Source organism: Lepus europaeus, chromosome 8, assembly GCF_033115175.1.
Source record: "Lepus europaeus isolate LE1 chromosome 8, mLepTim1.pri, whole genome shotgun sequence".
NCBI lineage: Eukaryota > Metazoa > Chordata > Mammalia > Lagomorpha > Leporidae > Lepus > Lepus europaeus.
Window position 1 is genome coordinate 89394069 of NC_084834.1, and position 23959 is coordinate 89418027.

The 23959-nt window shown below is 44.6% G+C and overlaps 1 protein-coding gene and 1 non-coding gene across 2 annotated transcripts in view; one reads left to right on the top strand and one right to left on the bottom strand.

The window, feature by feature from the left end:
- The window catches only part of LOC133766076 (broad substrate specificity ATP-binding cassette transporter ABCG2), a 129890-nt gene that overhangs the window by 16732 nt on the left and 89199 nt on the right, over positions 1–23959 (top strand). The window lies entirely within an intron of this gene.
- LOC133766093 (U6 spliceosomal RNA) lies at positions 23047–23153 on the bottom strand. Its single transcript, XR_009866650.1, has one exon. It is a non-coding gene; the product is annotated as a U6 spliceosomal RNA (small nuclear RNA).

Sequence of the window (23959 nt, forward strand, 5' to 3'; positions counted from 1 at the left end):
ACTTTCCTTTTGCTTGCTCTAGTTCGGTAAAATAGGGCATATGGTTATTAGGGCATTTGGTTATCAGCTGAAAATGACTACAGGAGAGAAAGTAGAAAAGGTAGTGAAATTGTAATAGGAAAATAGAAGAGTGACTGGACTAGGGACATTCAGTATGAGTTGCTCGGCACCCTTGAAGACCCTGGCACTGGGATTCTTGATCATGAATTTAAAATTAGATTGATTATTCTTATGTGTTTTTATCTACTACATCCAGATGCGGGGGTGTAGACAAACAGTGGAGGAGACACGAATGTAACTTGGGTTTGTGGTTTTCCCAAGCAAAAGAGGAGCAAGGACATTGAAGGTGTCTGGAAGGGTACAATGGTAAGGAGTGGTCGCGGAATTCAGCAAGTATGGAATCCATCACAACATGGAGACAGTGGGCATGAGGCACAGTGAAATACTGGACTACAGTGGGCTGCAGGAGCTGGGAGGCTAGAGGGAGTTAGGTGGAGAGACAAAGCATGGTAGTCAGAGAGTGAGATGTACAAAACAAGATTGGTAGTAACGTCTGTGGAACGCGTGAGAGTGCACAGCCGAGGCACGGTGGAGAACAAGCTCCTTGGAGGAGAGTCTGAAGTAGCCAGAAGCCAGCACCCTGGGGGGGTTATCTATGTGTGTGCCAAATTCACCAGAAGTAATGTGAGGGAGTGTGGTGGTGGCCCAGGAGCTGAGAGCACTGAGGAAGGGGGAAGGGGCCCTAGATTCTGAAGACGGCAGCACCACGAGGGGTCGTCGGTGACACACTCTCTCGATATGAAAGTACAAAACTGAGATGTTAGGTGATCCGCTTCGGTAAGCTCGTACTTTGTGGTGGTCTCTCTCTTCAGAATAAGCAGTATCAGAATGTGAAATGGCCCAGGACGCTCCTTTGTTTCCATCAAGACTTTTCAGCCTCTAATCGTAAGAGGGCGCCAGAGTCCAGCAAAGGATTATTGTTGTTTTCATCTAGACCAGCTAGAGCACCTGTCTGTACAGTGGAGCGAGCACTAATACTTAGGTGGGAGCAACATTGTCTGGTTGCCCCCAAACAACAGTAACTGGGAAAATTCATCCTGATGTCAGTGATGTTAAGATAGGAGAAAAGTGAGCATCTTGGAGTCAGTGAAATATGGTAGTTTTGTTTTTTTTTTTAAAGGCACAATTCAAGTCTCTCTTACCCCAGGAAGCATGGCAATTTCCAAGCTATCCAAAGTAGAAAGAACTATTGTAATTATACTAAGTAATGACCAAGTGAAAACCAAGATGGGAAGGGAAGGAATATGAGAACACTAAAGGGAAAATGATTATGATCTTCACACCTGAGTGCTGCAACCCCAGGTAACTGCTGCTTTAGTGGAGGGGGATTGGGAGTGCGGAGCTCTTCAGCCTAGGGAGACTCACTAACCATCTTATAAAGTTTTATTTTTTGAGAAGCAGACAGAGGGTCCAGCGCTGTGGTGATGCAGGCTAAGCCTCCCCCTCCAGCACTGGCATCCCATATGGGCACCGGTTCAAATCCCAGCTGCGCCACTTCTGATCCAGTGCTCTGCTTTACAGCCTGGGAAAGCAGTGGAACACTGAACAAGTGTTTAGGCTCCGGCACCAATGTGGGAGACCTAGAAGAAGTTCCTGGCTCCTGGCTTCAGTCCAGCTCCAGCCATTGCAGCCATCTGGGGTGTGAACCAGCGGATTGAAGACTTCTTTCTCTTGTTCTCCCTCTGTCTGTAACTCTGCCTCTCAAATAAATAAATCTTTAAAAAAGAAAAAAATAGCAAATATTACAACAAAGTTTAACTTAAAAAAAAAAAAAAAGAGCGAGAGAGGCAGAGTTCCCATTTGCTGGTTCACTCCTTAAATGGGCTCAAGGGCCTGGGCTGGGCTGGGCTGGGCAGGCCATGAGCCAAGAGCCAGGAACTCAATCCCAGTTTCCCATATCAGAGGCAGGAACCCAGTTACTTGAGCTATCACCACTGCCTTCCAAGCAAGCTGGCGTCAGGAGTGGGGGCTGGGTATTTAATCCAGATACTCTGATGTGGAATGCAGGTGTCTTAGCTTCTAGACCAAGTGCCTGGCACAATCTTTGATCTTCAGTTTCCTTACCTGTAGACGGGACTAGCAGTGTTCATCATTCCCGCTGATTGTGAGGGTCAAGTGCGATATCTCAACAGATACTGCTTTTCCTTATTTTGAACTCTTAACTTGGCATGGATCACTCATGAAACAAATGTTCTGCCTCCTGCTTATGTTGTGGACATTCCTTTTTCCTCTTTTCAGATTAGAAATTCACCAAGAACAAGAATTACCAAAATCCACAGATGTGTCACCCACAATGTTCTGCATATGGCCAAAACCTGAAATAATCTATTGGATTAATGAATTAATTAAATGCAACAAGCTATATCAATTATGATTATATACAATATGAGGTGCCAAAATAATTTTTAGATCTTACTGCAAAACCACTCTGATTCCAATCCTCCTCAAAAATTCAATTTCAAGAGGTAGAACCCCAGGACTGATTCCAGGTCTTCAGATCTCAGCTTGTGCTATGGTTGGCCCCATTCAGGGTCTTGTTCTTATAGCCACAATTAGCATATCCTCTGATTTATCAGTCCTGTTGAAGCTAAAACCCCTCCCTGCCCCCGCTGCCCACAAACCACATGGGACATCTAATTTCCAGAAATGCCTACTTCCTTGTGACTGTCAGTACTATATCTGTCCATGATTCCTCAAGTCTGCTCTTTGTCCAGCTTGATAATCTTCTTGTCCATCTGCCCTGGTTGCCTGGCTGCTTCCTCTTTCAGTTCTGTTTGTTGGACTCAGCAGGACTTCTCAGTAATCTAGAAACCAAGAGAAGAACTAGAAAACTGAAGAAGCCCAAGTGTCTTGGGAGAGTGGCTGAGCCAAAAGGGGTTCAGATTGACTTGATATAATCTATAGCTTGGTGTGGCAGAGAGGAGGACATGGTGTCTAGACCTCGGCAGAACTTCCTAGACTAAGTTTGAATCCTGGAGAAAGAAGACCTTCAAACAGAAGGAGGCAAGGAGGCAGTCTGATTTCAGGAGTGACATGTGAGAGTTGGGGTGTGATACAACAAATATATATTTGAATTAGCACTGCTGGCATGGAAATAAAAGAATGAAGTGCCCCAAAAAATGAAAAGTAGAACTACGTTGAGGGAAATTGTTGCATAAAAATTATAAGAGGCCACTGATCTGATGTAAACTTCTGCACTGGGCCCGAAAAACCAGGCTACAAATGAAAATGGAATCACTCCTGCAAAAGTTTACTTCAGGCCGGCGCTGTGGCTTAACAGGCTAATCCTCCGCCTTGCGGTGCTGGCACACTGGGTTCTAGTCCCAGTCGGGGCGCCGGATTCTGTCCCGGTTGCCCCTCTTCCAGGCCAGCTCTCTGCTGTGCCCTGGGAGTGCAGTGGAGGATGGCTCAAGTGTTTGGGCCCTGCACCCACATGGGAGACCAGGAGAAGCACCTGGTTCCTGGCTTCGGATCAGCGAGATGCGCCGGCCGCAGCGGCCATTGGAGGGTGAACCAACGGCAAAAGGGAAGACCTTTCTCTCTGTCTTTCTCTCACTATCCACTCTGCCTGTCAAAAAATAAATAAATAAAAATTTAAAAAAAAAAAAGTTTACTTCATCAAATTGAAACTAAACTGCTTATCTGATAGCCCAAGAAGTCAGAATTAGATAACTGCCAAATTTCTCAAACAGGCCAGTGTTTTAAATTTTTAAGATTTATCTATTTGAGAGGCAGAGGGACAGAGACAGATTGATAGAATGATCTCTTAACTGCTGGTTTACTCCTCAAATGCCCACAATGGCCGAGACTGGGCCAGAACTAGGCCAGGACAGGGCCCGGGCTGAAGCCAGGAGCTAAGAACACAATCTAGGTCTCCCATGTGGGCGGCCAGAACCCAGTGGCTTGACCTATCACCTGCTTCCTCCCAGAGCCTGCATTAGCAGGAAGCTGGAGTCATGAGCTAGAGCCAGGAATCAAACCCAGGCGCTCTAGCCGATGTGACTTAGTCATCTTAACTGATGTCTTAACATGTGCCAGTTTTAATTGGCATGATAATAAAATTCCCCTGCCTTAATCCTTTTTTTTTTTTAAGATTTACTTTATTTATTTGAAAGGCAGAGTTACAGAGAGAGGGGAGAGGGAAGAGATCTTCCATACACCAGTGCATTCCCCAAACGGCTACAATGTCAGGACTAGGCCAGGTCTAGTCAGGAGCTTCATCCAGGTCTCCCACATGGGTACAGGGGTCCAAGGACTTGGGCCATCTTCCACTGCTTTCCCAGGAGTAATAGCAGGGAGTTGGATCAGGTGCCCATATGGGATGCACGCATCAAAGGCAGCAACTTCACCCATTATGCCACAACACAGGCTCCTGCCTTAATATTTTTTTTAAGATTTATTTATTTTATTTGAAAGGCAGAGTTAGAGACAGAGGCAGAGAGAAGAGTAGGGAGAGGGGTGGGGAGGGAGTGGGAGAGAGAGAGAGAGAGAAAGAGGGGTCTTCCATTGCTGGTTCATTCCCCTAAATGGCCACAACAGCCGGAGCTTGGCCAATCCAAAGCCAGGAACTTCTTTACTTCTGGGTGTCCCACATGGGTGCAGGGGCCCAAGGACTTGGGCCATCTTCTAGTGCTTTCTTGGGCCATAGCAGCAGAGAGCTGGACTGGAAGAGGAGCAGCCAGGACTCGAACCTGCACCCATATGGGACGCCGCACTGCAGCTGGTGGCTTTATCCACTATGCCCCTGCCTTAATTCTTATTGACATTAACCAGTCAGTTATTTTTCTATTGTTATGTCTCTGTTCCTGCTTTACAGAGAACATAACTAAAATGGCCAGCCTACTTTTTACTTTTGTTTCTACTTCAGTCCTTTCTGTCTACAAAACTAGCCTCTTCTGCTCAGCTCACTGGAATAATTATTCTATTTTATAGAATTGTAGAATTTTAAATAAAGCCAATTAATGCCTTTAAAATAAATTGATTGTAACTTTATCCTTGACCATGTCCAAAAAAGTTGTGTAATCTTAAAAGATGGTAAGAATATGAAAGAATGAAGGACTTTGTTAAGCTCAAAAAGCTTAACATTAAGGCCAAAATGACAATTATAATAAGATGTCCTTTTCCAAATTAAAAAAAAAGAGCAACATCTAAGCAATACTTAACCTTAGCGTAAATGACATTCTTTGGTCAGTAATCAGAAGTGTTATGTAATATATGCTGTAGGTAGAAGGTTGTCACAACATTGCAACATGAAGTTATATCGTCACAAATCAGAATCTGCAAGAAATCAATCCCAGGGGAAGTTTTTACTTCCTAGGGTCACACAACCTCAACAAGACACAAGCCAAAAGTGATTCTGGTGATACACAGTAGTCTCCTTAGTGGGGAAAACATTTTTCATTCTAGGAAATGCTTAAGATATCAAACCCATATGAATCCTTTTTTTAATTTGACAGGTAGAGTTATAGACAGACAGAAACAGAGAGAAAGATTTTCCTTCCGTTGGTTCACTCCCCCTGGCCGCTACAGCCAGTGTTGCACCGATCCGAAGCCAGGAGCTTCTTCCTGGTCTCCCATGTGGGTGCAGGGGCCCAAGCACTTGGGCCATCCTCCACTGCCCTCCTGGGCCACAGCAGAGAGCTGCACTGGAAGAGGAGCAACCAAAACTAGACCCTGGTGCCCATATGGGATGCTGGCACCGCAGGCGGAGAATTAACCAAGTGGCCACAGCAGAGAGCTGGACTGGAAGAGGAGCAACCAGGACTAGACCCTGGAGCCCATTTGGGATGCTGGCGCCGCAGGCGGAGAATTAAACAAGTGAACCATGGTGCTGGCCCCACATATGAATACTTTTATATTTAAGAATTTTTACCTACTTGCTATTTCTATACTTACATTATTCAATAGACTTTGGTCTAGTACAATGAGAACAATTTTGTCAGAATTTCAAATGTATAATTAATCAATTGATTTAGGCTTGTGATATAAAGTTGAAATCTTACAAGTTTGGAGAAGACAATGGAATATTTAAAATAACTACCTTTGACCATATTAATTTCAATTTGTTTTGTGACTTATTTTGTTATTTGAGCACTTGGGAATAGTTTTTAAATTACAAAATGTGACTGTTGGGGTTGGCACTGTGGTGTAGCAGGTAAAGCCACTGCCTGCAGTGCCATCATTCCATATGGGCACTGGTTTGAGTCCCAGCTGCTCCACTTCTGATCCAGCTCCCTGCTAATGCACCTGGGGAAGCAGTAGAAGATGGCCCAAGTGCTTGGGCCCCTGTACCCATGTAGGAGACCAAGATGAAGCTTCTGGCTCCTGGCTTTGGCCTGGTACAGGCCATTTGTGGAATGAATGAGCAGAATTCTCTCTGCCTCTGCCTATCCCTCCCTGTAACTCTGCCTCCCAAATAAAAAATATCTTAAAAAAACAAACAAACAAACAAACAAAACCAAAGAGATGGAATTGAGAGATTCAGAGGCATGATTACGAGATACATATTGACCATTTGTGTTGCATCCTAGCTGTCTTACAAAAGAAGAGTAGGGAACAGCTTCTAAGTCTCAGGATATGGTGGCCTTGCTTTCTGGGCTCAGACGTTTAGACTTTTTAGTAATGAGAAGAAGGAATGGTTTTTCAATAGGCGATGATAGGAAGAAAGAGTTTGGTAGTTCTAGAAATAAGATTATGCTGGCAAGGGCCAATGTTGTGGCCCTTGTAGGTGGGTAAAGCCGCTACCTGCGACACCAGCATCCCATTTGGGCTCCTGTTCATGTCCCAGCTGTCCACTTCCAATCCAGCTCCCTGCTACTGAATGGCCTGGGAAAAGCAGCGGAAGATGGCCCAAGTCCTTGGGCCCCAGCCACCCATGTCAGAGACTTGGATGAAGGTCCTGGCTCCTGGCTTTGGCCTGGACCAGCCCGGGCCATTGCGGTCATCTTGGGAATGAACCAGTGGATGAAAGTTCTCTCTCTCCCTCTCTGTAACTCTTTCAAATAAAATAAATCTTTTTAAAATTTATTTATTTGAAAGAGCTACATTGAGAGAGAGAGAGAGACAGACAGAAAGAGAGAGAGAGGTTTTTCATCTGCTGTTTCACTCCCAATTGGCCGCAAGGGCTGGAGCTGTGCCAATTTGAAGCCAGGAGCCAAAAGCTTCTGCCAGGTCTCCCATGTGGGTGCAGGGGCCCAAGGACTTGGGCCATCTTCTACTGCTTTCTCAGGCCATAGCAGAGAGCTGGATTAGAAGTGGGGCAGCTGGGACTTGAACCAGTGCCCATATGAGATGCTGGCACTGCAGGCAGTGGCTTTACTCTCTATACCACAGTGCTGGCCCCAAAATAAATAAATCTTAAAAAAAAAAAAAACAACTATCCTGGAACAAGGTGTAAGACAGTTCAAGTTGGAGGAGAGAGGGAATGCCATTGGCAGAAAATATAGAAAATGGTCAGATATGTAATGATAAAGGACTAAGAAATGTATGATCAGAGGTTTTGAAGAAACAGAATCCCTACACATTACAAAGGAAGAATTAATGGAATTGATAGACTGATAAGAGTATTTTTATGAAAGTGCAAGAGGGCAAGTTTTTAGAATGAAGTATGCCTCCATGGGTCATTCATATTTTTAGTTTTTCTTTTCAACACCAAGTAGGTTGAAATAATTCTATCTGTAGAAAAGTAGTGCAGGGGCTGGTGCCGTCGTGCACTAGGTTAATCCTCTGCCTGCGGTGCCGGCATCCCATGTGGGCGCCGGTTTTAGTCCCAGTTGCTCCTCTTCCAGTGTAGCTCTCTGCTGTGGCCTGGGATAGCAGTGGAGGATGGCACAAGTGCTTGGGCCCCTGCACCCGAATGGGAGACCAGGAGGAAGCACCTAGCTCCTAGCTTCGGATCGGCATAGCTCCGGCCGTTGTGGCCATTTGGAGAGTGAACCAACAGAAGGAAGACCTTTCTCTCTGTCTCTGTCTGTCTGTAACTCTACCTATCAAATAAATTTAAAAATAAAAAATACCGGGTTCTAGTCCCGGTCGGGGCACCGATCCTGTCCCGGTTGCCCCTCTTCCAGGCCAGCTCTCTGCTGTGGCCAGGGAGTGCAGAGGAGGATGGCCCAAGCCCTTGGGCCCTGCACCCCATGGGAGACCAGGATAAACACCTGGCTCCTGCCATCGGATCAGCGCGGTGCGCCGGCCGCAGCGCGCTACCGCAGCGGCCATTGGAGGGTGAACCAACGGCAAAAGGAAGACCTTTCTCTCTGTCTCTGTCTCTCACTGTCCACTCTGCCTGTCAAAAAATAAATAAATAAATAAAAATAAAAAATAAATAAATAAAAGTAGTGCAAAAAAGTTCAGATTCCTTGGGGTCAGCACTGTGCCATTGGGGTTAAAGCCACTACCTGTTCGCGTCCCAGCTGCTCCACTTCCAATCCAGCTCTCTGCTATGGCCCAGGAAAGCAGTGGAAGATGGCTCAAGTCCTTGGACCCTTGAATCCCTGTGGGAGACCCTGAAGAAGCTCCTGGCTTTAGATCAGTCCAGCTCCAGTTGTTGTGACCATTTGGGAAGTGAACCAGCGGATGGGGGACTTCTCTCTCTATCTCTCTGCCACTCTGTAACTCTGCCTTTCAAATAAATAAATAAATCTTTTTAAAACAAAAAAAGGAAAGAAAAATTAAATTCAGATCCCTACTTTTTTGAGAGAGAAAAGATCTTTTGCAAGTCAAAACATAACAGGAATGCATACCCTCCAGGTTTCGTGCTTACGTGCTTTTACGATTAGAATCTTGCCTTTACCAAATGACCTACAGAAAGAGTCAAGAGGAGCAATGTGCTGCTGCCGAAGTGATGTGTTGCAACCTGCTACAGTCTCTGGAAGACCTTCCAGTTGTTACCTAAAGAGAAGCCCCAGTACAAACATGTTTGCCCATCGTACTTCAGAGAACAGGCTGTCAAGGTCTCTGCCGGTGGACACTGAAGGAAACAGAACTGTAGGAATTCTTTGGACACTTCCTAATGTGTCCCTGTGGGTTGATGTGCTTCAGGAAAAGGCCAACAACTCCTGGCCAAGAAGGAAGCAGCTTTAAGGAAGCAAAGCCAAGACTACGGATTTGCTGTGGTCTTCAGTGACTGGGTAACATTGTTCCAGCCAGCTGGATCTTCCTGTTTTAAGGGATATGCAATCATGTTTTGTATTTCACTGGCAGATACTGGAGCAGCTTAGGACCTTGGATTCATGTCTATTTCTATCAAGAACCCACCTACTGCAAATATGAAAGTCAAGTACTACTATTGAAACAAATATTTCTTTTGTTTTTAAATAGCTGTGTATTTATTTTACTTATTTGAAAGGGGAGGGGGGAGAGAAAGATCTCCTGTCTACCAGTTTACCCCTCAAATACTCGCAACAGCCAGAATTGGGCTAGACTGAAGTCAAGATCTAGGAATTAGAACTGAATCCTGGGTCTCCCACCCGGGTGGCAGGGACCCAGGTACTTGAGACATCATCTGCTACCTCTCAGAGTGCACACTGGCAGGAAGCTAGAATTGGAAGCCGAGCCAGGCCTCAAACCCAGACACTCCAATATGAGATATGGGCATCCCAAGCAGCACATTAAGCACTATGCCAAACACCTGCCCCTGAAACAAATATTTCTACAAACATAATCTCTCAAATTTGTTGATAAAGGGCGTCAGGAGACATTTTATTTCCCCATCACTAACATATTGGGGGAAGCCCATGGAATATAAGGGGACTTCAAAAGGGTCATGGAAAATGGAATTAAAAGATTAAAACTTTAGTGGGAAAAAAACTTGAAATCCATTTCTGCTCATACTATGGTTGACAAGATCCTTTGGGGCCGGTGCTGTGGCTCACTTGGTTAATCCTCTGCCTGCGGCGCCAGCATCCCATATGGGCACCGGTTCTAGTCCCAGTTGCTCCTCTTCTAGTCCAGCTCTCTGCTGTGGCCCAGGAGGGCACTGGAGGATGGCCCAAGTGCTTGGGCCCCTGCACCCACATGGGAGACCAGGAAGAAGCACCTGGCTCCGGATCAGCGCAGCAGTGGCCATTTGGGGGGTGAACCAACAGAAGGAAGACCTTTCTCTCTGTCTCTTTCTCACTGTCTATAACTCTACCTGTCCAAAAAAAAAAAAAAAAATCCTTTGAACTAGCCAGAATTCTAAATAGCCTGAGATGGTTTTATTTTTTAAAATTTATTTAAAAGGTAGAATTATAGAGAGGCAGAGCGAGGTCTTCTATCCGCTGGTTCACTCCCCAAATGGCAGCAATGGCCAAAGCTAGGCCGGTCCAAAGCTAGGAGCCTGGAGCTTCTTCCAATTCTCCCATGTGGGTATAGGGGCCCAAGGACTTGGGCCATCCTCCGTTGCTTTCTCAGGCACATTAGCAGGGAGCTGGGTCAGAAGAGGAGCTGCTGGAACTTGAACCGGAACCCATATGGGATTGTCAGCACTGCAGGCGGCAGCTTCACCTGCTAAAGACCTCCAAGTATAGGTCATACCCATACCAATTAAATCAGAATCTCTCCTAAGAGACTCCAAATGCTGACAGCTTGAGGACCAGGGCTTCTCAACACTTAACAGTGTATACGAGTGATCTGTGGACCTTGATAAGCATATCCACTGATTCTGAGCATAGGTCTGGAATGGGGCACAAGAGTCTGCATTTCTATCCAGCTCCCAGGTGAAGCCCTGATGGTCTTCCCCAACCCTTTGAGTAGCAAGGGAGGAACTGGATAAGTGGTCTACATCAAACTTCGTCCCCTATCACAATCACCTGGAGAATTTGGGGAAAACACAAAGGTCAGATCCCATCCTACCCTACTTCAAGGAACCTAGGCCTCTGCATTTCTTCCTTCCTTTCTTTCAGATTCCCTTCCTTTCTTCCTTAGGTAAGAACAGAGAGAAAAATCTCCCGTACTCTGGTTCACTCCCCAAAGGACCACAACAGCTGGAGCTGGGATGATCTGAAGCCAGGAGCCAGAAGCTTCTTCCAGGTTTCCTACACAGGTGAGGGGCCCAAGGGCTTAGGCCATCTTCTACTGCTTTCCTAGGCCCTAGCAGGGAATTTGATTGGAAGAGGAGCTGCTGGACTAGAACTGGTGCCCACATGGGATGCAGGCAGAGCAACCTACACAGCGCCAGCCTGGGCCTCTGCATTTCTTATGCAGCTTCCTAGGTGATTCTGATGTACACCAAGAGACAAGGACAGCTGGGGTAGGAACTCTCAGCCCTGGGCTATCTAATCACTCTGCCCTTGTGCCTTTTATTTGTAAATCTCACTTTCACTCCTGTTAGGCACCGATCTTTATTTCCTGCAGTTTTCATAGTCTTGCTTCAGCAGGAACCTCATACTTAGAGTGTTTCTGTACTTTTTTTTTTTTTTTTTAAGTAATTCTACTTTAAATTGTAGCAGAATCACTGAATAGCCTTGTCTTATTTAAGTATATCCAAAGCAACTTTCTGGTCTACAGAACAAGTTTTGTCACAATGTGCTATTTTCCACATTTTGGGGCTCATACTTGTGATACATTGAAACAATCCCTAATTTTCCCCCAACAGCAGATAGATATGCCATCTCCTGGCATGATGGACTTTATAAAATGCTGTGTTGTTTCGGCCTTTGAATAGAAATAATAGCTTAAACTTACTGAGTATTTGCAACTGCTGGACACTTTTCTAAACAATTTACATGGTTCAACTCATTTGTTTTCCTCTCAGCAACCTGCTTTGGTTTGTTTTGTTTTTAACATTTATTTGAAAATTAGAGTTACGGAGAAAGAGGGAAAGGTCTTCCATCCTCTGGTTCACTCCCCAGATGGCCACAATAGCCAGGGCTGGGCCAGGCCAAAGCAAGGAGCTTTTTCCGAGTGTGCCACGTGGGTGGCAGGGGCCCAAGCGTTTGGGCCTCTTCCACTGCTCTCGCAGGTGTATTAGCAGGGAGCTGGGTCAGACGTAGCTGGGACATGAACCCACACCCACGTGGGATGTTGGTGTTGCAGGCAGCGACTTAACTGGCTAAGCCACAATGTCAGCCCTAGGTCTCTCTCTCTTTTTTTTTTTTTTTTTTTTTTTTGACAGAAGACTGAGGAACTTGGCCAAGTTGACACACGTGGGATACAGAAGAGCAGGGATCTGAAGGCTGGCAGTCTTACTATATGATTTTTGAGTTTCACTGGTTTCTACGTTGTTAACCTCACTTTATTAAGTTCTTATATTTTGCTCCTTTTAAATAGACTTCATTTTGTAATTCAGTTCACCGTAAAATGGAGCAGAGTTCCCATATGCCGTCTGGCCCCAATGCTTCACACAGCCTCCCTGCTCTCAACATCCCCTACCAAGGTGGTACCTTTGTTTCAGAGGATGACCTCTCATCCAGGCATCTTGATCGCCCAAAGCAATACATTTGAGTTTATTCTTGGTGTTGTACATTCTTTGGGTTTGGACAAATGTATAACCGATGTGGGCAATTAAGGTGTTGGTTACTGACCCAGGTTCTTGTCTCTCACAGAGATAGAAATAAGTGAAGACTGGTACCATGTGCAAATAGGAACAGACTTTACTTGGCAGTGAGGGAATAAATGCACGTTCACATGAGAAACACTCAACATGAGTAGCTGAAGATCACCTGTAAACGAGAGAAAAGGAAAATGGAAAATGGTACCTGTGATTGGGAGGGCGGGTCTGAGCTCCGCGGAGGAATAGCGCCCACGAGAGCCGTGCCCCTGAGTACATCCCACAGTGAAGAGCGAAGAGAGAGTGGTACTTGTAAGCAGGGTCCGTGGCAGCGAGCGCTTTCCTGCTTCCACCTCTTTTATAAAGAAGAGGGGGGCAGGTGTGGAGTAACCCACCAATTGGTTCTGCAAATGAAGCAGGGTCTGCGGCAGGTGAATCCTGGGAAGGTGGGTGTATCGACAACAGTTAAAGAGACAGCATCATTTTAGCCTCTCATCACATCTAGCTAGCTTCCTGCCTATCTACCTCACATCATAATGACCCCTATAATATCAACAGTGGTTTTGGGGCCAGCATGGTGGCATAGTGGTTAAAGCCAGCACCTGCAGTGCCGGCATCCCATATGGGTGCCAGTTCGTGTCTCGGCTGCTCCATTTCCCATCCAGCTCTCTGCTATGGCCTGGGAAAGCAGTAGAAGATAGCCCAAGTCCTTGGGCTCCTGCACCTGCATGGGAGACCCAGAAGAAGCTTCTGGCTCCTGGCTTTGGATTGGCGCAAATCTGGCCGTTGCGGCCATTTGGGGAGTGAACCCGCGGATGGAAAACCTTTCTCTCTGTCTCTCCTCTCTCTCTGTAACTCTGCCTTTCAAATAAAATAAATAAATCTAAAAAACAAAACCAAAAAGAGTGGTTTCACTGCACTAAAATCCTCTGTGGGCCTCATACTCCTTTCTCTCTCTCTCGCTTTCTCTAAGATTCCATTTATTTATCTGAAAGGTAGAGTTACAGACAGATGGAGGGAGAAACAGAAAGGTTTTCCATCTGTTGGTTCACTCCCCAAAATGGCTGTAACTGCCAGAGCTGAGCTGATCAGGAGCCAGGAGCTTCTTCCTGGTCTCCCACATTGCAGGCGCCCAAGCACTTGAGCCATATTCCACTGCCTTTCCCAGGCCACAAGCAGAGAGATTGGATTGTGGAACAGCCGGGACATGAACTAGTGCCATAATGAGATGCCAGCACTGCGGGTGGAGGCTTAGCCTACTACGCCACAGTGCAAACTGCCCCCTCCCCCCTTTTCTTTTAAAAAATTATTTATTTGAAAGGCAGAGTTACAGAAAGGCAGAGAGAGAGAGAGAGAGAGAGAGAGAGAGAGAGAGAGAGAGAAATCTTCTGTCCGCTGGTTCACTCCCAAAATAGCTGCAATGGCTAGAGCTGGCCCTATCCAAAGCCAGAAGCCAGGAGTTTCTTCCGGGTCTCCCACATGGGTACATGGGAACAATCACTCGGGCCTTTTTTTACTGCTTTTCCAGGCTATAGCAGAGAGCTGTATAGGAAGTGGAGCAGCCAGGACTAGATCCAGCACCCATATGGGATGCCAGCACTGCAGGCCATGGCTTTGCCCAGAACGCCACAGTGCCGCTGTCCCCCACCCCGCCCCACCCTTTCCCTTACCCTTAATTACTGCTGATCATTTTCCTTTCCATAGTTCTGCCTTTTCTAGACTGTCACATAGTTGGAATCATACAGCACACAACCTTTTTGCACACTGGCTAGTCTCAGTAATATACATTAAAGTTTGCAATATGCATTTTCACAGTTTGACAGTTCACTTATTTTTCGATGAATAATCCCAGTGTCTGGATATAACACAGTTTATGCATTCACCTACTAAAGGATATCTTAGATGTTTCCACATTTTGGCAATTTTGAATAAAGATGCTCTAAATATTATGTGGATGTAAGTTTTCAACCTTACTGTGTGAATACCAAAGAGCATGCCTGCTGCACCAGATGGTATCAGCATGTTTAGTTTTGTAAAAAGCCTCAAAATTTACTTCAAACGTGGTTATACCACTTTGCATTCCCACTAGCAATTAATGAGAGTTCCTATCACTTTGTTGGGAAAGGTGAGAGAGACAAGAGAGGCAAATAGAGCGCCTATCTGCTGGCTTATTCCCTAAATGCCTGCAACTGGCCAGGATGAAGCTTCGGAGCCAGGAACTCAATCTACCCAATTGGGTAACAGGACCCCAATTAATTGAGCCATCACCTCTGCATCCCAGGGTCTGTATTAGCAGGAATCTAGAATCAGGAGTTAGAGGCAGGTGTTAAACCCAAGTACTTTGATGTGGAAAGCAGGCATCTTTTTTTTTTTAAATATTTGTTTATTTATTTATTTGAAAGTCAGAGTTACACGAGAGAGTAGAGGCAGAGAGAGAGTGAGAGGTCTTCCATCCGATGGTTCACTCCCCAGATGGCCACAACGGCTGGAGCCGGGCCAACCCGAAACCAGGAGCCAGGAGCTTCTTCCGGGTCTCCCATGTAGGTGCAGGGGTCCAAGGACTTGGGCCATCTTGTATTGCTTTTCCAGGCCATAGCAGAGAGCTGGATCGGAAGTGGAGCAGCTGGGTCTCGAACTGGCGGCCATATGGGATGTCAGAGGTTCAGGCCAGGGTGTTAACCCACTGTACCACAACGCTGGCTCCGAAAGCAGGCCTCTTAATCACTGAGCCAAACACCTGTCCTGAAATATAATTCTTTTGAACAATTTGTTGATTTACTTCATCCATTTGCAAGGCAAAGAGACAAAGAGAGAGGTCTGCTATCCTCTGGCTCACTCCTTCAAATCCCTTTAACAGATGCGCCCAAGCCAGCAGCCAGGAACTCAAGCCAGGTGTCCCTTGTGGTGGGCAGGGACCAGCCATCGCCTGCTGCCTCCCATGATCTCTATTAGCAAGAAGCTGGAATTGGGACACCGCTGAGCCGAGACTTGAACCCAGGTGCTCTGATGCAGGCTGCAGGTCCTCCAAACGGCATCCTAACCACTGTGCCACATGCCCGCCGCTGGAGGTGTAATTCTTACCAGTGCTCCTCTATAGCTTTGCTCAAGATTTTTTTTTCCTTTTTGTTTTCTGCAGTTTGAATGCAACGTACCTGTATGTAATTTACTTGACATTTATCCTGCCTGGTGTTTGGAGAACTTTCTGAGTCTGTAGTTGGTTTTTCTGACGTTGTTTTGGAAGAAATTCTCAGAGTTGCTTCAGATATTTTGCTTTTGTTCCTTTCTTTCCATTCCTGCTGGTCTTCCCACAGTTCTTGGGTATTTTGCTCTTTTCTTTTTTTAGTCTTCACTTTCTATCGATGTGTCCTCAAGCTTAGACTCCTTCCTCAGCTGAGACCACTCTATTAATAAGCTCATCAGGGAAGGGCATCATTTAGCCTGGTGCTTAAGATGGCTGTGTCCCATATCTGTGTAGCTACGTTTGATGCCTGGCTCTGGCTCCTGACTCCAGCTTCCTGCAAGTAGTTAAGTTCTTGCCACCTAACTGGAGACCTGGATTGAGATCATGACTCCTGGCTTCAGCCTCAGGAGTGTTTGGAGAGTGAACCAGCAAATGAAAACTTTCTCTGAGTCTCTCGCTCTCTCTCATCTCCCTCCCCCTGTCATATTAATTAAAAGAAGAGCTTTTGATTTTGCAGCTCTTTTAAACTTTTTGCTGTAATTAGAACACAGCAGTACTGGCACTTGGCAAGGGAGATCAACCTAGCTAAGAGGCTGGGCCTTAGCTTTGTGGGCTCAGAAACACTGCAGTGTACTTGTGCAGATGACACTCGTGGTGGCTGATTCGTAATAATTAAACTCACAAGAAATTGAGGTCTGAGCGAGAATGGTGATTAAATGATCTTCTTGTGTGATATTCCTTCCTACAATGGAGACACTCCGTTTTACCAGGCACTTCTATGCATTTGAATACAAAAGTGGATGCACTTGACAGCCTTTACACCCAAGCAATGGGAAGTCCTTGTGGTGCTAGCTCTGTCCATGACAGCATCATGTCTTCAGTGCTTGGAGATTTCCCATTGCCCTGATCCAGTGTGAAAAGCGGTTATTGTTCTCCAACTCTGGTAACTGTGATTAATAATAACAAAGATATATATATATATTTGCTTTTTTTTTTTTTTTTTTGACAGAGTGGACAGTGAGAGAGAGAGACAGAGAGAAAGGTCTTCCTTTGCTGTTGGTTCACCCTCCAATGGCTGCTGCGGTTGGTGCGCTGCGGCCGGCGCACCGCGCTGATCCGAAGGCAGGAGCCAGGTGCTTCTCCTGGTCTCCCATGGGGTGCAGGGCCCAAGGACTTGGGCCATCCTCCACTGCACTCCCTGGCCACAGCAGAGAGCTGGCCTGGAAGAGGGGCAACCGGGACAGAATCCGGTGCCCCGACCGGGACTAGAACCCGGTGTGCCGGCGCCGCAAGGCGGAGGATTAGCCTAGTGAGCCGCGGCGCCGGCTACAAAGATATATTTTATGGGATGTTTGTTCCATGCTAGGACTTTTTTTTTTTAACCTTTATTTAATAAATATAAATTTTCAAAGTACAACTTTTGGGTTATAGAGGCTTTTGCCCCCCATAACCTCCCTTCTACCTGCAACCATCCCATCTCCCTCTCCCTCTCCCATCCCATTCACATCAAGATGCATTTTCAATTATCTTTTTTTTTCATTTATTAAACTTTTATTTAATGAATATAAATTTCCAAAGCACAGCTTATGGGTTACAATGGCTTCCCCCCTCCCATAACTTCCCTCCCACCCGCAACCCTCCCCTTTCCCGCTCCCTCTCCCCTTCCATTCACATCAAGATTCATTTTCAATTCTCTTTATATACAGAAGATCAGTTTAGTATATATTAGGTAAAGATTTCAACAGTTTGCCCCCATATAGCAACACAAAGTGAAAAAAATACTGTTGGAGTACTAGTTATAGCATTAAATAACAGTGTAAAGCACATGAAAGACAGAGATCCTACATAATATTTTTTTAAAAATTAATTAATTTTCTATGCCATTTCCAATTTAACACCAGGTTTTTTTTTTCCATTTCCAATTATCTTTATATACAGAAGATCAATTCAGCATATAATTAGTAAAGATTTCATATATACAGAAGATCAATTTAGTATATACTAAGTAAAGATGTCAACAGTTTGCACCCACACAGAAACCAAAGTATAAAGCATTGTTTGAGTACTAGTTATACTGTTAACTGATATAATACAACACATTAAGGACAGAGGTCCCAGATGGGGAGTAAGTGCACAGTGACTCCTGTTGTTGATTTAACGATTGACACTGCAGTAATCACCAGAGGCTCTTATTATGAGTTGCCAAGGCTATGGAAGCCTCTTGAGTTCACAAACTCCGAAATTATTTAGACAAGGCCACAGTCAAAGTGGAAGTTCTCACCTCCCTTCAGAGAAAGGTACCTCCTTCTTTGATGGACTGTTCTTTCCCCATGCTAGGACTTATCCCTACAAAATTTTGCAGAAAAAGATGATCCACCCTTTGGCAGATTAAAGGACTAAGACAAAGTCAGCTTCCAGATGAGTTAAAACCCAGAGGCAAGATCAGATGAAGAGCTCCCTGAGCCAGCTACGCACTGCACGTACTCTGTGGTGTCTGTGTACACCAAACAGACCTTTTGTGTTAACATATTCTTTGTTCTGATGGACTATTGTAAAACTAGTCATATATAATTCAGTTTTAGTTTGGGCCTGTTAAAGGTGACTGTATTGCATTTTTCACAAGATTTTGTAGTGTACAACAGAAGCATTGGCATCAATCTATTTCTCTACAACAGAGATTCTGTTAAAATAGAAATCAATCAGGTTAGGGGTCAGCATTGTGGAGTTATGCCAGCATCCCATAGGGGTGCCAGTTCGAGTCCTGGTTGCTCCATTCCGATCCAGCTCCCTGTTAATGCGCCTGAGAAAAGCAGTGAAATATGGCCCAAGTGTTTGGGCCCCTGCACCCACATGGGAGATGGGAAGAAGCTCCTGGCTTCAGATTGGCCCAGTCTCGGCAGTTTTGGCCATCTCAGGAGTGAACCAGTGGGTGACGATTTCTCTCTCTCTCTCTAACTTTGACTTTCAAATAAATAAATCTTGAAAAAATCAATTAGGTTATTTTTCTTCTCACAAGCCTCACATGGCTTCCCACATCTAAATAACTGCTCAGAGAACCAACAGGCTGCCAGACTCTGCACTACTGGGCCCCCCGTTAGCTCTTGTCTGTCTCCCATCACTGGTACCCCTGCCACATTCACCTTGCTCTGTCTTCAGCTGACCAAGAACATTTGCATCTCACAGCCTGTGTCCCTACAAATCCCTCTGAACCAGTCTTGCCCGAGGAGGGGGGTGAGCTTAGCTAGAAAACAGTGCTATAAACAATATATACATTTACTTAGCTTTCATAGTCAAGAGACCCAGAGACAGCCATTCCAAAGAAAGCACATTTTGCTCTCCTATCCGCAGTTTCTGCATCTTCAAAGTCAGCAACAACCGATCAAAAATACCCAGAGAAGGGAGTGGGTGCTTAGTCTAACAGTTGAGAGCACGTGTCCCATATCAGAAAACTGAGTTGATATCCAGCTCCGCTCCTGGCTCCAGCTTCCTGCTGATGCAGGCCCTGGGAGGCCGTGATGATGGACCAAGTAATTGGGTCCCTGCCACCCCATTGTGTTTCTTACTCCTGACTTTGTCCCAAGCCTGGTCTCAGCTCTTACAGGCATTTGGTGGAGTGAACTCGTGTATGGGACATTTCTTTTTCTCTTGGTCTCTTTCTCTTGGCCTCTCAATAGATACATTTTTTAAAAAGATTTATTTATTTATTTGAAAGTCAGAGTTACACAGAGAGAAGAGAGTCAGAGAGAGAGAGATGGGGGGGGGGGGGGGGGCTTCCATCCAATGGTTCACTCCGCAAATGGCCACAAGGGCCAGATTTGCGCTAATCCGAAGCCAGGAGCCAGGAGCTTCTTCTGGGGCTCCCACGTGGGTGCAGGGGCCCAAGGACTTGGGCCATCTTTTACTGCTTTCCCAGGCCATAGCAGAGTGCTGGACAGGAAGTGGAGCAGCTGTGTCTTGAACTGGTGGCCATATGGGATGCCGGCGCTTCAGGCTAGGGCGTTAACTAACTGCGCCACAGCGCTGGCCCCAATAAATACATTTTTTTAATATTCAGAAAAAAAAAACCCTGCATCTGTCCTGAACATGTACAGACAGTTTTTCTTGGCCACTATTCCCCAAAACAATGTAGCATAATAGCTATTTACAGAGTACTTACACTGAATTAGTTACTGGACGTCATCTGGAGATGATTTAGAGAAGACAGGAGGCTGTGCATGGATTACGGACAGACACTGCACCATTTAGTGTCAGGCCTTTGAGCACCTGTGGATTTTGGTATCCTCAGGAGTCCTGGAATGCATTTTCCAAGAGAATAAGGAGTAATCCCGTGGCTTCGGGAACCCACGCTGCAACTGGCTTGTCGCTTTGCCGAGTGTAGCTTCCACTTCAAAACCATTTCCCAATCCGTGATGGCTACAGGAATCCCGGTCCTCACATTTGGATTCCTGCCAGCAGAAAGAGGAAGGGCAAGGAGTGCTCCTGGCTTCCATGAACCACTGCCTGAAGGAGGGAATGGAACATGTGATGTTGAAAGCATGTTTAACCCTTTGCTGTCTGAAGTGGACGCCCATCCACCCACCTTCACAGCAGCCTTAGGGGACATCAATCTCTGTTCACGTGACCTTGTCTGTAACAAGCCTGTGAACAAAAATGGAGTGAAGGTCGATCTTGTGTACTACCTGTGACCCAGGAGAACTCAGATACCTTGAGTTTTATCGACAGCAACGCTTTTTAAAGTTAAAAATAACTGCACATCCCAATATATCAAAGAGAATACAGGACAAATTTACTGATAACGTACTTTACATGTTAAAATGTGTAACATTTACCTAATAGGAAGTTAGTCAATGAAAACAGAATATTTTTAATTGGCATGGAAACGTGAACAGGAGTTTCTATATCATAGTTGTAGTAAGCCTCTGAAATAAATTTCTTTTGGCATTTATTATAGTCACACAATTTGAGAAAAAATCAGATTCGTGGACTAGTGGTCAGAAGTGGTTTCAGATTTTTCTTTTGTTCATCTTATAATTTTGTGACTTTCTAATTAAACAGAGATGACAAGAGAAAATTTATTCTGACAGTTAAAAATAGTAAAAGTGAACATACAGGTTTCCAATATGTTAGAATGCATAGTACTACAAAAAGACATGGAAATTTAGACAATTTCTTAAATATTTCATTGTTAACGTTTTATTATTTTTTTACTTTTCAAAAATTTACTTATTTGAAAAGCAGGTATACAGACAGGGACAGGGACATAGACAGAAGGAGAATCTATCCTCTGTTTCACTACCCAAGTGCCTGGACCAGCCAGGGCTAGACCAGCCTGGGAACACAATTTATGTCTCCCACATGGGTGGCAGGCACTCAAGTACTTGTGCCAACACCTGCTCTTTCCCGGGTTGCACATTAGCAGGAAGCTGGAATCCAGAGCAGAGCTAGGACTTGTTCCCAGGCATTTCAACATGGGATGCAGGCATCCCAAGTGGTGCCTTAACTGCTACACCAAACACCTGCCTCTTAGATGTTACAATAAATAAATAATGATGCAGTTTTACACATATTTAGACTAGAATATTTGTACTGACTTTTTAAGAACTAGCTCTGTTGAGGGGCTGGCACTGTGGCGCAGTGGGTTATGTCCCAGCCTGCAGTGCCGGCATCCCATAAGGGCACTGGTTTGAGACCGCACTGCTCCTTTTCTGATCCAGCTCTCTGTTATGGTCTGGGAAAGCAGTAGAAGATGGCCCGAGTCCTTGGGCCCCTGCACCCGCATTGGATACCTGGAAGAAGTTCCTGGCTCCTGGCTTCAGAGCAGTTCAATTCTGGTTGTTGCGGTCATTTGGGGAGTGAACCAAGCGGAATGGAAGATTCTCTCTCTCTCTCTCTCTGTAACTCTTTCAAATACATAAAATAATTTTTTTAAAAAAGAAATAGCTCTGTTGAAATTTAGGTCCCATTTAATTTATTCATTTTAAGTGTATGATTCAATGAATTTCAGTAATAAGTAGAATAGTCTAACCAGTAGTAATGAAGTTTTAAGATATTTCTTTTACCTCAAGATTCCTCATGCCTATTTGTGCTATCCTGTGCCATGCAAGCCCCAAACAACTTTTAACTGTAAAGATTTGCCTCCCTAGGCATTGCATGAAATGGAATCTTGCAATCCTTTTAACTCTCTTCTTTCAATGAGCATATTTTTGTCAAACTGTTCCAAAGTGATTGTACCATGTTACAACCCCTGGAACAATGTAGAAGTGTTCCAGTTTCTTTTTATCCTCTCACCAATACTTGATATATGTTCTCTCTCTCTCTCTCTCTGTGTGTGTCTTTTGAAGAGACAGAGAGATAGAGAGAGTAAGCTCCCATTCACTGGTTTGCTCCTCAAATGCCCTCAGTGGCCTGGGCTGGGCCAGGGCTAAAGCTAGAAGCCAGGAAAGCTCTCCATGTTGCCACAAGGATGTCAGAAGCCACTCCACTTAGGCCATGGCCGCTGTTTCTCCTGCTCTGCATTAGCCAGAAGCTAGAGCTGGAGCTGGAAATCCAAGCTAGGTTCTCAGATGTGGGATGTGGGCACCTTAACTGCAGCGCTAACATCTGTGCCCGTCACTTTGATTAAAGAGGTATCTCGTTGTGGTTTTAATCTGTATTTCCAAAAATACAATGATGTTGGACATCTTATCATGTACTTATTGGCTCACCATATATCTTGAGTGAAATGTCTATTTACATCTTTGATAATTTTAAAACTGAGTATTTGTGTTCTTGGTACTTAGTTGTAAGGGTTTTTTATATGTTCTAGATGCAAATTATTCTTCTATCCTGTACATTAACAAAATGTTAATTAACATGTATGGGGACAGCATTGTGGCACAGCAGGTTAAGCCACCTAGGACGTCAGCATCCCATATGGGTGCTGGCAGCTCCACTTCCTATCCAGCTCCCTGCTAATGCACCTGGGAAAGCAGCAGATGGCTCAAGTACTTGGGCCCATGCCATCCATGTGGGAGACCTGAATGAAGCTCCTAGCTCCTAGCTTTAGCCTGGTGCAACTCTGGCTGTTATGGCCATTTGGGGAATGAACCAATGGATGGAAGATCATCTCTCTCTCTCTCTCTCTCTCTGTAACTCTGCCTTTCAAATAAGTAAGCAAATCTTTAAAAAAGGAAAACATATAATAGTTTCTTTTTTAAAAAACTTTTATTTAATAAATATAAATTTCAAAAGTACAACCTTTGGATTTTAGCAGCTTTTCTCCCCCATAACCTCCCTCCCACCCACAACCATCCCATCTCCCACTCCTTCTCCCATCTCATTCTTTATTAAGATTCATAAAAATACGGAACACCTCACGAATTTGTGTATCATCCTTGCACAGGGGCCACGCTAATCTTCTCCGTATCATTCCAATTTTAGTATATGTGCTGCCAAAGCAAGCACCATATAATAGTTTCTTTAATTTACTTTTCAAAATAGTCAAAAGATATTTTTATATAAGAGAAAGAGAAGGAAGGGAGTGAGGGAGGGACATAGGGAAAGAAAAATAATGAAAGAATGAGAAAGAGAAAGATTCCTTTTTGGTGTGTATGTGTGTATAGAAATCTTTGTTACAGTTACAAGTTATTTATCAGATATTTTATTTGCAAATGTTTTCCCTCAGTTTGTGACTTTTCTTTTCATTGTCTTAATGTTTAAAATACATTTTAGAAATGATATTTACATAAAAGTTTGTGAATTCTCTGAAGCCTCCATTTAGTGCCCTGAGGAGTATCAGTCCACAGTGAGTGTTTCACTGACATTTAAAATTCAGCAAGCAGAGTAACGTATCTTCAGCAGAACCATGGACTGGTGGAGATGGAAGAGACCTTGTGATTAACCAGACACCATTCTAATTTTACAAGAATGTTTCCAAAGTTTCATGGGAAATGGAATTTAAACTTAAATTTCTTTGGTGTAAAAAAATTTAAATCTGTGCATATAAGAGGTTTTCAAACAGCTCATGAAAAAATGTTATGAAAAATTATTCATGAATTTCAAAGTATTTTTTTGCACCAAAATAAACTTATCTTTTAATGATTTTCACAAACTTTTTGAGGTACACTGTGTAAACTTAGCTGCGATTCCCAAATGCAAGGTTTTGTGGAGACTAGAGACTCAGCTTGGATTTGAAGATTAACAGAGACATCAGGACGTATGTGTTCAGGTGGCACAGGCGTGCAAGTTGGGAAAATAAGTGTTTCTTGATG